At 61.4% G+C, this 16,280-nt stretch overlaps 1 protein-coding gene across 6 annotated transcripts in view; it reads right to left on the bottom strand.

Annotated features, from left to right (window-relative positions):
* DLGAP4 (DLG associated protein 4) overlaps positions 1–12,310 on the bottom strand; it is a 144,506-nt gene extending 132,196 nt beyond the window's left edge. For 2 of the 6 annotated variants that reach the window (XM_064391682.1, XM_064391681.1), the window contains exon 1: positions 11,807–12,310. The gene's annotated coding sequence lies outside the window, so the exon portion shown is untranslated. The remainder of the gene's footprint in view (positions 1–11,806) is intronic. The other 4 variants (XM_064391685.1, XM_064391684.1, XM_064391683.1 and 1 more) reach the window with 3 other exon arrangements.
* Between the last annotated feature and the right edge of the window lie 3,970 nt (positions 12,311–16,280).

Here is a 16,280-nt window from a genome sequence, read left to right on the forward strand (position 1 = left end):
CTGCAGGGGAGAACAGACACAACCATGCTCCTCAAAAATGTCCTGAGCAGAAACCTTCCCATCCCACCTGCAGAGCCAGGGAGGAGAAGCAATGGCGCTGGAGGCTCAAACACGTCCAGGGACAGGACAGCTTTCCCCGAGGAGAGGCAGGCAGGGGCTCTGAGGGCTCCTGTCAGGGCCTGGATGAGGGATCCCTGGATGAGGCATCCCTGGGTGAAGGATCCCTGGGTGAAGGATGGCCTGGGGTTCTCCCTGCCCACAAAGCCCCCACTGAGACCCCTTTGAGGGATGCCTGAGCTGGGTTCAGGGCAGAGCTGAGCCCTCTCCAGCCACACGGGTGGTTTGCTCTCCACCATTCTGTCTTTCCAACCAAAATTGCCTTTCCCTCCAGCCTGCCCCAGCCTCTGGCAGCACTGCCAGGGCAGGAGATGTCCTGTGCCATGGGAGCCCCCAGCAGCATCCACCCTGCTGCCACCCCTGCTCCTCTGGCACTGTTCCCACAGCTCTGTCACTGCCCAGTGGGTCTCAGGAAAACTTGGGAGGTTCCCAACACCCTCCTACCCTGGGGCCTCACCACGGCTGCTACACAGCCCCTCCTGTGCCAGTCCTGGGGCAGGACAGCCCCCCCTGCACCCCAGAGCTCCGGGCACTGTGCAGGGCCAGCACCCAGGGCTCCTCCTCCCACCAAACTCCACAAAGTCACAATGTGCTGTGACTTCTCCTCATGGAAAATGTCTCCATGTGCCCTCAGCCCCCCCTCAGGGGGTGACTCCCTGCCCATGGGGGGAGATGTTGAAGTAGCTGCTCCTCTCCCTGCTGCCCCTCTCCCTGCCAGAACAGCTCCAAGCCCCAGCCCTGAGCCCAAGGCACACAGAATGTCTCCTCACACCCTTCTGAGGCAGGAAGGTTACAGCAGCTTCCCAGCCCCAGTGGAAACCAGTAGCTGAGTGTAAACAAATGTTTGTGGAAATAAAATTCCTCTTGGCTTTCTCTGACATTTGCCTCTGTCCACAGAGCCTTGGCTGCTCCTGCCACAGGCTGTGGGATCTCCTGGAGCACCCACAGACCCACCCTGGGCCACGATGGAACCTGGCAGAGGGATCCTGGCTTGGTCTGAGCCCGTCCCTGTGGGAGTGGCTGGAGGAATGGCGATGCCAAACACATTCCTGCCTTCTTGGCAGAGGCAAAATGGCTGGGTTTGATGGATCTGATGACTCACAAAGCAGGAGTTCCTACACAACCATGGAATATCCTCAGCTGGAAGGGACCCACAGGGATCATGAGCCCAGCCCCTGGCCCTGCACAGACCCCCCCACAACCCTACCTGGGCACCCCTGGCAGCGCTGTCCCAACGCTCCTGGAGCTCTGGCAGCCTCAGGGCCGTGCCCATTCCCTGGGGAGCCTGGGCAGTGCCAGCACCCTCTGGAGAAGAACCTTTCCCTGAGATCCAGCCTAAACCCCCCTGACAGCTCCAGCTGGTAATTCCCCAGCAGCTACAGCTCCTCCTTATGGGGATGAGCATCCTGGATCCCCAGCCCGGGATGTGGGATGCTCTGGAGCAGAGATGCACAGCCACGCTGAGCGCCTCAGGCATGGGCATTCCTGAACGCCAGGGTGGGTGTACAGGGCTCTCCAGAGGCAGAGCAGATGCATTTTGGGGTGTTCTCTTTTGAGGTTAAAGCCTGACTCAGAGTGATCCCTCCAATCCCTGGTTTGCTTGTGGGGCTTTGACTCCAAGACCAGTGCCATGCCCTGCAGCTGTGGCAGGAACTGGATTTGGAGCCCCTCTGAGTCCTGTGTCCTCACTGCACTGCCCTGCAGGAGGGGTTTGCTCTATTGCATTGGATTTTTTGAAAAAATTCTTCCCTCTGAGGGCGGGAGGCCCTGGCACAGGGTGCCCAGAGAAGCTGTGGCTGCCCCTTTGCTGGAAGTGTCCAAGATCAGGATGGATGGGGATTGGAGGAACCTGATCTGCTGGAAGGCATCTCTACCAGGGCAGGCAGGTGAGGCTGGGTGGTCTGTGAGGATCTTTCCACCCTTTCAATCCTGGCAGGGAAGTGGGATGAGCCCAGGTGGGATGAGGGGCTGACCCAGCTCCCACCACCTCTTCCCTGACCATCTCCTGCAGGTCACAGGGTCTCCCAAAGCCACCAAAGCCCAGCAGAGGAAAAGACATATGGCCCCGAGGCAGGAGAGAGCGAGGGAGGAGCCCAGCAGGCAGGGCTCCCCGCTGGAAGTGGCTCACCTTCCCTGGGACCAGCAGTGCCACCAAAGTAGGGCTGCAGGGCACGGAACAGGGCGTCCCATCTAATTATATCAGCTGTGTCCCACAAAGAGCAGCTGGCACCTGGGCTGCCCTATTTCCTGAGCCTCCTCTGGGCCGGCAGTGCCGTGCTGGCACCAGCCCTGGCACCGGGATGGAGCGGCACAGCTCCGCACCCAGGACAGCCTGGCACAGCCCGGATGGAGCTTCCCTCTGGGCAGGAGATGGCTGCTGGGTCTGGGGCAGCTGGGGGCATTGGTGGCCTCCATCCCACCCTGCACACCCCGGCCTGGCTCACACGGGGCTCCCCACAGGCTGTGAGCGATCCCACAGTGCACAAGGTGCAAACACCAGAGCGGTGCCATGGGGACAGGAGCCAGCCCAGCCGTGCCCTCCCACAGGACACTGCAGTTTGTGTCCCCACTGCCCCACTTTCCACAGGCACCGCTGCTGGAGCCACGAAGGGTTCCGCAGCACAGGGACGCCCCTGGCTCCAAACGGGTGCCATGGGCACCCCAAACCTGACAGTGCCCTCACACCTCCTCCTGCCCTTCTCCCTGCCCAGCACTCGCTTTCCAGCTCAGCTCAGCCCGTGCCCCAGGAGGGCCTATTCCCCTCAGGGCTGTGGTAGGATCACAGAATCCCAGAATGGTTTGGGTTGGAAGGGACCTTAAAGCCCACTCAGTGCCCCCCTGCCATGGCAGGGACACCTTCCACTGTCCCAGGCTGCTCCAAGCCCTGTCCAACGTGGCCTTGGGCACTGCCAGGGATGGGGCATGGATAGCAGCCCTGTAACAAGATCCTCTGGAGGTGACTGGAGCCATCAGGAGGTAAATGGCACCTCAGGCAGCACCAGGGCTCTGCCAGGAGCAAATCCCTCCTGCCCGTGATGGAACAACTGCAATGAACATGCTATGCTGGAACCATTCTCTGGCTTGGACAGCAAGGGACTGGGCTGGAGCCAAGGACGCTCAGAACTGGTGGTGGAGGCAGTGACAAGGGGTCAGTGGATCCCATCCAAAGTTCTCTGTGCTCAATCTCCCAGAACCATCACTCTGGAGGTCCTGCACAAGCCTCCCTCTCCTGACAGAGGATCTCTGGATGCTCCAGACCGCCAGCAGCCTGTCCAAAGGGTGCCAGAGACTTGGTCCTTCTGGGCATGCTTGGAGATGCCCCTGGGACCTCCCTGGGAGCTGCTCCTGGGGGATCCCTCCCTCCCTGCACCTAGCGGAGCCCTGCTGAGCCCCTGCTGCTGGGTGCAGGTGGCAGGCACGGTCCTGCTCCCAGGGTTGCCAGGAGAGAGCCCCGAGCCCCTCTCAGGGAAGCCCAGGGGCTGGGGAGCAGCTGGGGGCTGCCTGGCCCCTGCCACCTAGGGGGATGATAGTTTAATCCGAGACTTATTTTGGTTGCTAGGTGATCAAATCATCCATCTGCTTGTGACTGGAGAGCGCCGTGAGTCAGCCCCAGCCACCGGCAGCAGAGGGTTCACTCCAGCCCCCCAGCCTGGCCCGGGCCCGGCGTGCCCGGGGCTGCTCTGACACCAGAGCCTGCCACGGGCACGGGAAACGGGTTCTGCCTGGGGAACTCGGGCTGCCACGGGGCTGGGGGCATCTGGCCACATGCTGCTGGAGAGCAGGACCCCTACAGCAGCATGGAGAGCGCCTCTGAGCTGTGTCCTCACTGCACTGCCCTGCAGGAGGGGTTTGCTCTATTGCACTGGATTTTTGCAAGAAATTCTTCCCTGTGAGGGTGGGCAGGCCCTGGCACAGGGTGCCCAGAGCAGCTGTGGTTGCCCCTAGATCCGTGGAAGTGTCCAAGATCAGGATGGACAGGACTTGGAGGAACCTGACCTACTGGAAGGTGTCCCTGCCTGTGGCGGGCAGATGGGGCTGGGTGGTCTGTGAGGTCCTTTCAACCCTTTCAATCCCATTCTGGGATTTAGTAATTAAATCCAGAGCAAATTGGAAGGATCAGATGAGCCCCACTAGAAGGTTTGGTGTTCCCCCCAGCTCAGCTCAGCCCCCCAGCACTGCTCAGCCCCCCAACACCTTCCCCCTTCTGCAGGGACGTCCCTACCCCTGCACACTGGGAGCCCAGGGAAAACTAACAGGCTTCTCAGGAGAGCAAGGCAGAAAGGCAACAGTTTGGGAGAAAATAACATTTTCATAAAGTGTTTGAAGTCATTTGGAGGAGGAAAGTGGGAAGGGAGAGGAATCAGAGTCCCTGTGAGTGTGTGATGCGTGCGTATGTGAGAGTGCGACAACAGGAGCCTCCCTCTCCGCAGAGGAGAAACCATCTCAGCTTCTCAGCTTTGGGAGAGTGTTGAGACACTGGGAAATTAAAGCAATGCCCACAGAACATGTTTGCAAAGTCCAGCTCCTTTGGTGAGGCACCACGTGTAGGTGTCACACTGCTGCTGCCAGCGGGCACGTGCTGGCACGGGCGCTGGTGCAGGGCTGGGGCTGCCCAGGGCCCTCGCGCTCTGCCCAGGGCCTCGGGATCTGAAGGCCACCAGGGACAGTGGAAATCTCCTGTGGGATCCACAGGCCTCTGTGGGAGCATCAGTGGCCAGCCCCTGTCCATTGCTGCCCGTGCAGCAGGTGAGAAACAGCACGGATGGCAGAAATGGCACAAAACCTCGGCAGAGCAGCTGGAGCTGCCCCAAGCTGCTTTCTCTGCCTCCTGCCATTGCGTGTGGGCAAAAGATCCCCCGACTGTCCCTTCCTCTTCCCCCACCCCTCGTGCTGTGCCAGGGGCTCAGCCAGAGCCCAGACGGCCCCGAACACCCCAGCCCCAGTGCCAGTGTCCCAAAGCCCCAGTGCCAGTGTCCCAAAGCCCCAGTGCCAGTGTCCCAAAGCCCCAGAGCGGCACTGGTGGCCTCCCCGCTGCTCTCCACAGACCTGCCAGCTCCCCCGGCAGCTATCACGACTTCTTAGTGCAAAGAGACTCATTAATGAAGTGGAAAAGGAGGAGGAGGAGCAGGCTGAACGGTCCGTCCTGAGGGACAGTGCAGCGAGGAGGAGGAGGAGGAGGAGGAGAGCCTCAGCACTGATCTCAGATCAGCAGCCACCCAAGCGGCGAAGGAGCGCCGGGGCAGTGCCGCGGTGGAGGGGCCGAGGGCAGGCAGCGGGGTGGGAGCCATGCCGGCGTGGGCAGGGACTCAGCCCCAGGGCCTCGGGCCCACGGCAGAGCCTCTCCCCAAGGGCAGGAGGCAGAGAGGGCCATGGGGACACCCACGGCACCCCACGGAGCTCAGGTGTGTCCGTCCCGCAGGGCAGCAGCCCCGGCAGGGAGCTGCAGCTCCTCACGGCAGCAGGGAGGCGAGGGAGCGGGGAGCACAGCCCGGGCTGTGTGGGAAGGGCGTTTTTCTCCACATCAGCCGTTCCCGTTCCCGGGCTGTCTCTGCAGGGCCTGGCTGCCCTGCCTGTGGGAAGAGCTGCCGGGGCTGCAGGGAGCCACTGACCCCGGGCACCAGCCCTGGCTGGGCAGCAGCCCCAGGAGCGGCTGTCCCCTCCTCAGCGGGCAGAGCCACAGGAGGGGAAGGTTCCATCCCAGCTCACAGCTCCAAGCAGAGCCCAGGAGACATGAGGGTGACAGGGGCACATGGGCAGAGGCTCCTGCAGCTCTGAGGCCTCGCTCCATTCCTTGGGGCCCCAAAATTGGGGAGCCCTAGTGTGCAGCAGCCTCCTGTCCCCAGGTCACAGGGGGGCTCTGAGCCCACCTGAGCCTCCACTGCTCCTGTGGGGGCAATGGGGGGCTGCTGTCCCCTGCTCACAGCCCCAGCTCAGGCTGGGACAGAACTCCTAAGCCTGCCCAGCGCCAGGAAAGGACTGAGGAGCTCATGGGGAGCTTGGGTGCCCCATCCCTGCCCATCCTTTCTCTCATTGTGCACAGCCCACAACTTCTGGGAGCATCATCCCTTCTGTGAGCATCATCCCTTCCATGAGCATCTCCCCCTCAGGGGGTGTCACTGCATGCTGAGCAGGGCAGGACACACCTCTGTGCTGTGAAGGTCTGGCTGTCCATGTCCCTCCATATATTCAGAATCCTGCTTGGAAAGCACAACCCAAACCTTGGCCTGCCATGAAATCTGTGTTCCTATCCCAGAGGCCTTTCCCACAGCAGCAGGGCAGGCATGGAATGGTTCCAGTGGCTGTGAGGGGACAGCTGAGAACTCCTCTGTTCTCCAGCCAGCTGAAACACCTCCTAGCACTGTCAGTGGGTCTTGAGCTCTGCCCAAACCAGCAGCAGTGCCCAGCTGAGACAGAAGGAGGGTGGGCTATTTAGAAAATGCCAAACCAGCCCTTTCTGATTGTTCAGAAAACCACCTCAGACTGTTCAGAACAAGAAAACAAAGGACCTTGTCCATCAACTGGGTCAGTCCTAACCCCAGCCCTGAGGCCTGGCTGCCCCAGAGCTCTGCCCAGGAGGGAGGTGGTCCTGGAGCAAGGAACAGGTCCCTGTCCCACCTGGCTGTGGTGCCCGTGTGCAGGACTTGCCCAAGCCCATGGTGGCCCGAGCAGCTATCCTGTCTCCAGCACGGGGAGGATTAGTGGGTCAAGGCAAGCAGCGAGGGAGCGTCACCTTCGCTCCCGCAGTGAGAACGGTGCCATTCAAATCCTCTCGGTGACACACACTGAGCCTGTTTCCGGGAGTTTGGCAGGGAATAACATTATCTATAAATATATAAATAATGTTATATAAATATAACATTATCTATAAATACCGGGGGGTGCTGCTGTGCTGACGGCCCTGCCCACCTCGGGAGGGCTCATGTGAGGGTCAGGGACAGCAGAGCACTGCAGGGCTGTGCCAGCCCGGACTGCGGGCAGTGGGCACAGGGCAAGAGCTGGGCAGGACCTGGGGGCAAGGAGTGAGCCGAGGAGCATGGGGATAAGGGAATGAGGGTGTTCCCAAAGCACACCGTGAGGGTCCCTGTGGCTGCAGCTGAGGACTCTGGTCTGACCCACAACCAGCTCATCTCTGCCTCCCCATGGGGACCCCAGGCACAGAGGGGCTCTCACACCACAGCAGGCACCCACAGAGGCTCCTCAGGGCACAAGGGGATGCCCTGAACACCCGAGGGACACTCGCTGCAGGCACTTCCCAGCTCTCCCAGCGGAGGGAAGCTGCTCCCTGCAGACTCCTGTGGCTGCAGGGCCAGCCCAGGACCAATGTGAGGAATCAGTGACACCTCCAGCACCTGCTCCTCTCTCTTCCGAGGCCCTGAGACACAGGGTGAAGAAAATCCTTCAGCCCAGCTGAGAGGGAAGCAGTGGGGAGGGGACCCAAGCCTCCCCGCCCCCAGGCAGGCTGTCCAGCCCCCCCCCGGAATGGCTGGAGCCTGGTGCTGTCACCCGTCTGTCACCTGCCAGGGAAAATGGTGTGGGTGGTCCCAGTCCTGTGGAGACACATGAGACAAACAGCTCAGGGACTGGGATATTAAATACTTGATGTAGGGGGACTCTCATGATGCTCATCACAGGCCTCACCACTCCTCCTGAGCTCTGAGTGTCACCTCAGAGCTCCTGCAGAGAGCTCAGCTCCTCCAAGTCCTCAGCAGCAGCCCTATGGACAGCATGGGAGCTGCAGGGGACACCAAACTCAAAGGCAACTGTTGGAGGCCCAAGGAAATGGGGTCCTTCCCTGTGAGAGTCATTTAAGAGATGTGCAGAAGGATGCAGACATCCCAGGGACTGCAGAAGCCAGGCCCAGGAACATCTAAACCATCCCACAGCCAGCACAGTATAGGTTTGGGGCTGTCTGTCTCTTTGCCCTCATCCCATTCTCCCCCAGAGGGCATAAACCCACCAAGACCACAGAATCATGGGATCAGGGACTGGTTTGGCTCAGAAGGGACCTTAAATGTCACCTAGTTCCAACCCTCGGCCGTGAGATGTCCACAAAAGCTCTGGAAGTTGTGCTGTGCCTCCCTGCAGCAGCTTTGCTTTCCTGGCCAAGAGCTGCAGCCAGGCCTCACTTGGGCAAAGCTCTCAGGAAAGACAATTTTGCTGACAGCCCATGGTCCAGAGCCACCAGACAAGCACAGGAAGGGCTGATATCCATGGGAGCCTTCCTGAGCAGAGCCAGAGCTGGCACAGGAGGGCTCGGCATGGTGGGAACCTTCCCTCTACAATGTCTCTGCAGCAGGAAGAGGCTCAGGACACTCTCCTGCACACCCACACCAGGGGGTCACACACAGAGCCCACAGCAGTGCCCACTGGGAGCTGCATGGTTGGTGTAGCTGCAGTCTGTGCCCATGGAGGGACCCAAGGAGCAGAGCAGAGCTGTGGGCAGGTACGAGGTGAAGAACACAGACATCTGCAAGCCCTGCCATGGAGAGCAGCACAGGCCCAGCCCAGGCTGCAGAGCTTGGTGCCAACCTCTGGAGTGTGGCTTCAGCAAAATTCTGCTGTAGGGACCCGGCTTGCAGCACCTCAAACCTTGAGCCAAGGGCTTCCCTCACAGACCTGAGCAGAACCTTCACCTCTGTTTATTCTACACAGAGCTAGACACACTCCTGAAATGAGAATAGCAAATCAGCCTCAGTGCCCAAAATGACTGCCCTGACCACCCCAATGACAGCCTGAGATCTCCTGCAGCCCCTTTGCCTCACTGAGTGCGACCAGAGGCCCTCTCCAACAGGCTCCTGATGGGAGGTGGGCAGTGCTGAGCCTGCCCGAGGTGCCCAGCACTCCCCCTCCCTCCCAGAGGGGCTGTGGGGCTGCAGCTGGGGGCTGGGCCAAGCACAGCCAGCTGTGGATCCTGGGCAGGATTTCCCCTGGAAACAGGGCAAGGAAAGCCCCGCGAGCTCCGAATCAGCTCCTTGAAGCCCATCCAGGAGCAAACGGGAGCCAGCCCAGCTCCTGGCAGCTCAGCACTGCCCGGGGCTGGCAGCCCTGGCCTGAGCTGGGCAGCAAACGGGGGACGCAGGTGGCTGTCGGGGACAGAGCCCTGCCAGGGCCAGTCCTGGCACTGTTGCCCTGCGCTGCTGCCCCACGCTGCTGCCCTGCGCTGCGGATGGCACCGGGAGGATGCGGGGAGGCAGCTGCCATCTGGATCCAGGGCTCTCCATCTCTGCGGCGTGGCAGCAGCGCTCGGTGCTGATTGTGGGCAGATTAGAGGGGACACAGCGTGCTCATCCCAATCCTGCTGCGCTGCCGCTACCCAGGCTGGAAATAAAGCCTCGTTTTTCATGCAAAGATGCACAATGGTTAACAGGGAAAAGCTTGCCTGGGAGGCATGCAGGTAGCAAACCAATTTCCAAACGGATCTCCAATTACTCCTGATGGTTATTCGATTTACATTTTTTTTCTGGCTCACCAGATGTTGATGCTCCGAGGGTGAAATTGGGCCCAGCACAAGGGTGTGGGAAGGTGCAGGAGTCCCCTGCTGCAGAGTGGCACGTTTCCCTGGAGCTGCTCTGTTCCTCGCCACTCACAGCCATGCTTCCAACCGTACCGTGCGTCACGGACACGGAGAGGAGCGAGGGAGCCGGGCTGCTGCAGACATGGAGCCACATCTGCCAAGCCCACAGCTGGAAAAGCCCTGTTTTCCTGCCAGCACAAGCGGCAGCACCATGTCCCAGAGCAGGAGTGGCAGATCCTACCAGGTGACAGCTTCCTGTGAGAAGCCTCTGGGCTGGCTCTGTGCTCTGCTTCCTCGGGGGAGAAGCAGTGGAGGTGGATTCACAAGGCTCCGAGAGTCCATTTTGCAGGAAATGCTCCAAGCTGCCCATGTCCTGTGGAATGCCAGTCCCACGCCTCTACACAGACACGGCTGCTCCTGGCACCGCGGGTGCCAGCCCCACGCCAGGCATGGGGTCAGAAAGGTCAGCAAGGCTCTGCTCCTCAAAGGCATATTGGTGCCAAGCTCCAATGGAAATGATGGCAACAAGGCTCTGAATCCTGTTCCTGCCCGGCCTCATCCTGGCCCGGAGCTTCCAGAGTGCGTCACGGCAAAGACCCAGAGCAGAGTTTGTTATGTGGCACCTCTCTCCTGGAGGGGACTGACATGGGGAGGGGACTGGAACGGGGAGGGGACATTTGTCTGCACCTCCAAAAGTCTGATGATAGTCCAATGACCCAACCACAACCCTGGGACTGATCCTGGCCCTTGGTACAGCTGGAGAGGCACCAGGGTGGCACACGGGGACAGGGACAGCAGGCACTGACCTGCCAGGGGCTGCCAATTGCTGCCAGCCGGCTCCATTCCCCACCGGCTCCACTGCCCACAGCCCCACCGGCTCTGGGCAACCTGGAGCACCTTTACACGGGAAAACTTGCTGGGAGAAGGGGGAGGGTTGGGCACAGGGGTGAGGGTCAGACAGCTCTGCCCGCAGCCACTCCCCACACACTGCAAACCATCCCGGCCCAGGGGAAGGACCGGGCACATCCCAGGCACAACAAACACAGGCCGAGGCCATGCTCAGTGCCAGTGGCCACTTGTGACATGGGGACATGTGCCCAGAGACTACCATGGCTGCAGCCAGGCTGGGGCACGGCTGTGCTCACACAGCTCCCCACGCGTGCTCGCTTCCTCCATCACCCCTGTGCGTTCCCTGGCACCACACACCTCCAGCCTCACGCCCTGCACACCCGCAGGGACATCACCAGCGACCGCTGCACACGCGTGTGTGTCACACACACCCCCAGAGGGGCACACGCGCATATCCAAGAGGAGCACACGCACACCCAAGGGGAACACACGCACACCCAAGGGGAACACACGCACCCGGATGGGAGCACACGCAGGCGCGGGCCGCGCACACCCGCACGCCCGGGCTGGGGCTGCTCCCCTGCCCCGGCTCGCTGCGGAGGGCACGCACCGGGAATCGGGGCCACCCTCAGCCCCGCAGCTCGACCCCGGCCCCGCGCCGTGGCTCCCGCAGCCGGCACGGCTCCGCAGCGGATCCCCGCACACGCGCCGGGCCGGGGTTCCTGCACACGCACATATTTGTGGTATTTGTGATGCGGGAGCAGCGAGGCAGCGGCGGGGCCGGGCTCTGCCGTGGCTCCCGCACCCCTGCGCAGCCGCGGCCCCGCCACGCCGCAGCCCGCAGCGGCAGCCGGCCGCCCGCTGCCCCGCACGGACACGCGTGGGGTGGGCTGGGCCACGCCCCCGGGGTGCGGGATCTCACACACACACACACACACACACACACACACACACACACACACACACACACAAACACGCTCCGAGTCCGGTTGCTCCGCAGCCACTTAACTCCTTGTTGCCCGTTCCCGCACCAGCCAGCCCAGCCCTGCACCAGCCAGCCCCTTCCCGCACCGTCCGGCCATCCCTCCCGCACCGTCCGGCCACACAGCCCGCACCGTCCGGCCATCCCTGCCGCACCAGCCAGTTCCTTCCCGCACCTCTCAGACCTTCACCCCGCACCGTCCATCCCTCCATCCCTCCATCCCGCACCGTCCGAGCCGTTCCCCGCACCGTCCGTACCCTGGCCCCGCACCGTCCATCCCCGCGCTCCGCACTGCCCTCCCGCCCCGCTCCCGGCGCCCCCGGCCCCCCGCAGCCCCTCCTCACCTGTCCCGGCCGTGCGGGTCCCGCGGAGGGGCAGCGCCCGCTGCTCGCAGCGCCCCGGCGGGCTGGGCAGGGGGCCCGGCTCGGCTCGGCCCGGCCCGGCCCCGGCCCCGGCCCCGGCCCCGGCCGCTGGCCGGCCCCGCTGCCCCCCTGCCCGCGGCGCGGTGCGGCCGCCTCGCCCCTATGCGGAGGCTCGAGCGGCACCGAGGCGATGCCCATTCATTCAGCTTGGCCCCCGCAGCCCTCCCCTTCCGCCCCGCGCCACAGCCGCCTGCATGGAGGGGGCTGGCGATGCTGCAGCGGTACCCAGAGCCCCCGGAGAGCACAGTGCGGAGAGGAGGGAGGGAGAGGAGGAGGAAGGAGAGCAGAAGGAGGGAAGAGGAAAGAGGGAGAGGGAGATGGCTGCCCCCAAAACCAGAGCTGGATCTGGAGAAGACTCTGGGATTTCCACCAGGAAATCAGGGCAGGGAGCGGAGCGGGGCCGGCGCAGCACCCCCCGCCCCCAGCCCGGCACGGCAGCCCCAGCCCCGCTCCCGGGGATGCCGAGCCAGGGGCTGGGGGCTGCGGGCGGTGGGCGCGGCCCCGCGCGGGGCCAGGGCAGTGCACGGCCCCCTGCGGAACCCAGACGTCCCCCCTGAGACGGGGCTGACCCAGCCGGGGAACGCCAACCTCCCCGGCCAGGAGCTTTGCTTTAAGGGCATGAGAAGCTCGGGGGGCACCTTTTGGTGCTGTTGCCAACCTGGTGTGTGGGGGCTGCACGCTTGACCCCACACCTGCCCTTTTTGCAGAGCCCAGTTTTGCTCATATGGGGCCCCTTGACCCTCACACACAGTCAGGACCCCCTCAAACGCACCAGGGTCCTGAGCCCAAGGATAAGGTCCTGCACGCCACATCAAAATTTCTCAGCTTTTCCTAATCTGGGTCTTGCCTAACCCTCTGGAAAATAATCCACTGACCATCTGCCACAGAGAAATTCATTTACAACCTCGCACAAATTAGGCTCAACTGTTCACTTCCTGCTCCTCTTCTGCTCAGGGCTTTTGGTCGCTCTGGTGCATGTGTGTCTTCCTTCCCATGGGCTGGGATGTCCTTGCCATGGACTGGGGGTGACCTTGCCGTGGATTGGGGGTGACCTTGCCCTGGGCTGGGCTGCAGAGCAGTGCCTGCTCCTGACACACTCTCAGATCTCAGGGTGCTTTCTCTTGGTGGGATGGCATTCCCATGCTACCATGGCATGACAAGCCTTGGCATGGGCTGGGGGTGACCGTGCCATGGGCTGGGTGTGACCTTGCTGTGGATTGGGGGTGACCTTGCCGTGGATTGGGGGTTACCTTGCCAGCACTGGGCTGCAGGGCAGTACCTGCTGCAGACGTGCTCTGAGATCTCAGGGTGCTTTCTCCTAGTGGAATGGCATTCCCATGCCAGGATGGCATTCCTATGCTGCCATAGCATTCCCATGCCAGGATGGCATTCCCATGCTGCCATGGCATTCCCGTGCCCAGAGCACAGAGCCCTGTCCTCGGGAGGGCTGAGGAGCCTCTTTGGGGACCAGCCTCTCTCTCTGGCTGCCCTTGGAGGTGTGTGCAGGGCAGGGCAGGAGCCTTCACGGGTCCTGGCAAGACAGAGAGCAAGAACTCTTGGATTTCCCTCTGCCAGGGATCCCAGCCTGACCTCGGGTGATCCAGGTATTGATCCAGGTGTTGGTGGTTTCAGAGGTGATTACAAATCCATAGATTTTGCTGTTTTGGGATGCCTGGCCAGGGCTGCCCCGTGGGAGTGAGGGGATCAGAGCCAGGACTGCTCGGTTCTGTGAAACGCCTCTGCAGTCCCTGCACCTGCGGTAAAGCCTGGCCTGAGGGTGAGCACGGTGTGGGAGCAGCGACCACGGGGATTTTCCCATCTCTTTGCCCTGGTGCTTTTGCAAATGGAGAGCTGGCTTTCTGGGGAAGAGGCTTCATTCTCTAAGGAAAATGGAAATATACAGATTTTTTTTTCCTTCCTGTAGCAGATTCAGCAAAAGTGCAGCTGCCTTCCCAGTCCTGAATACAGAATTGACCATTCAGTTCATCCCTAAGGGGAAATGGCCCAGCAGAGAGGAACAACGAGCCCCACAGTGCTTTCTGCACCCTCCAAAGTCTTTCTCAACCCTGGCATTTTCCTCTCCCAAATTCCAGGGGTGCCTGGCTCCCTTTGCAGGGCAGTGAAGATTTTCCTCATGCTTCCAACCCCCCTTTCTGAAAACCTATCAGCTTCAAAATGTATCCTACCCTTAAACTGTAATTTTCCAGGTTATTTGTCCTGGAAATGCCATGGAGCCTGGCAGGCAGAGGCACTGGGACAGCCAGAGCAGGAGCTGGGTAGGTGCTGAAGGACACCCCAGGGGGACAGGGCATTCCAGCCATGCCGAGGGCATGGAGGGCTGGCACAGGCAGCCCGGAACCTCTTGGCTGTGAGGAGCAATGCTTTTGCCATCCTTCTGCCTATTCCTGAGCTTCATGGCAGCTCCCAGTGGTTGGAAGGACATGAAATGAAGGCACAAGTGATGATGTTTGCTGCTGATTTCACCATGAGTGTCTGGGTGCTCCTCAGGAAAGTCACTCGGTGTCCTGAGCAGGCCAGGCCAGGTGCAGTGCCAGGGGCATGGAGCAGCCCTGGCAGGCTGCAGGAGCCTGCTGGGCTTTCAGTCAGCAGCCCAGCAAAGGCCATGTGGAGGAAAAAGAGAAGAAGGGGATTTAGGAAGACATTTAGGAATAAATTATTTTATGATATTTAAGAAGGAATTTCTCCCTGTTAGGGTGGGCAGGCCCTGGCACAGGGTGCCCAGAGCAGCTGGGGCTGCCCCTGGATCCCTGGAAGTGTCCAAGGCCAGGCTGGATGGGGCTGGGAGCAGCCTGGGACAGTGGAAGGTGTCCCTGCTCAGGGCAGGAGGGTTGTAACATAATGTTCTTTGAGTTCCCTTCCAGCCCAAACCATTCTGGAATTCTGGGATGCTATGAATGAAGGGTGGCTGGGGAGGTTTTTCTGTGAAAGAGCCCAAAGCCTCATTTCTCAGCTGCACCGGAATCAAGAGGGGGCTTGGACACCTCTGGGAATGCCACAGGAAGCTACAGAGGCTTCTCCAAGTGAAGACAAATGGTTCTCATTCCTGGTGATCCAGGAGGGAGAATCGAGGGTGACACAGTTCAACCAGAGGGGAAATGATCTCTCCAGGAGCTGGTGTGCTGAGCCCTGGTTCCCTGCCAGGTCAGGGAGCTGAGGGCAGCCCCCATGCAATGGCAACATCCCTGAGCCCAGGGGAGTGCTGTCCTGGGGAACTGACACACCTGGGAGCAGTCATGGGACAACAGGAGGGACTCGGGGGTGGCTGAGCTCCAGGGGGAGCAGAGCAGTGTCTGCACAGCACGGATAGGCGATGGGCAGGAGATTTCATAACTTTATTTTGCAAGGGGCGTGTTGCAGGATTTGCCAGGAGACAGAGGGAGGGTTGTCATTGAATCACCCTCCCAGCTTCCCTTCCCCAGCCTGCAGGAGCTCCACTGCCCCTTGGCCACAAGCACAGAGCTGGGGCTGTTCCCCCGGCCCCCTTGGGAGTCCCAAAGCCACCCCGGGGGATCCCCAAAGCCACCCCGGGGCCATGCCAAAGCCACCCCGGAGTCATGCCAAAGCCACCCCAGGGGATCCCCAAAGCCACCCCAGGGGATCCCCAAAGCCACCCCAGGGGATCCCCAAAGCCACCGTGGGGCCATGCCAAAGCCACCCCAGGCCATCCTGTACCTCTCAGCTTGCTGGGCTGGGCACTAGGCCAGATTCAGCATCCTGAGCACCGTGTGTCCCTCTGGGTCATGAGGACCTGCGGGCAGAGAGAAAAGGGGACGTGTCCTCACAGGGATCAGAGGGCTTTGGGCCCGGGTGAGTAACTCTGTGCTAAACCTGGGCTGAGGGCTGCCCCTGCAGGGGAAATGGCAGCCAGGAAATGGCAGCCAAGCTGGCTGGGTTTTTGAGGGAAAGAGACAAGTCTGGCACATGACGGTGGAGCTGAGAGTCACCATAGTGATGGTGGCTGGAGCAGGTGGGTGGTGGGGATCACCAGCCGTGGCTGCGAGAGGGGACAGGCAGGGCTGCAGGACAGCGGGCTCTGGGCACCCAGCAGGACAGGGAGGCAGGCCAAAGGCAGGCATGGATGACAGAAGCACATAGAAAACAAGGGAAGGACATCAGAGAGGCTTTCTGAGCCTTTCTAAGCATGGCTGAATGTGTGGATAGCAGGAGAAAAATCACAGAGCTTTGAAACCTTTGGGAGAAACACGGGGTCAGGACTCTGCTGGGCAGGTGGGACAGAAGGCAGGGACAGTGTGAGTGTGGAGGTGGAGAAGAGAAGGCCTGGGAGCTGGGGCAGCAATCCAAGGGGATTTCTCCAGGCTTAAAGATGTTTGTGCTGCAAACCTGAGGGGCCCTGGCACTGCTTCTGGGGACAGCA

The sequence above is a fragment of the Passer domesticus genome, chromosome 16 (assembly GCF_036417665.1).
Source record: "Passer domesticus isolate bPasDom1 chromosome 16, bPasDom1.hap1, whole genome shotgun sequence".
NCBI lineage: Eukaryota > Metazoa > Chordata > Aves > Passeriformes > Passeridae > Passer > Passer domesticus.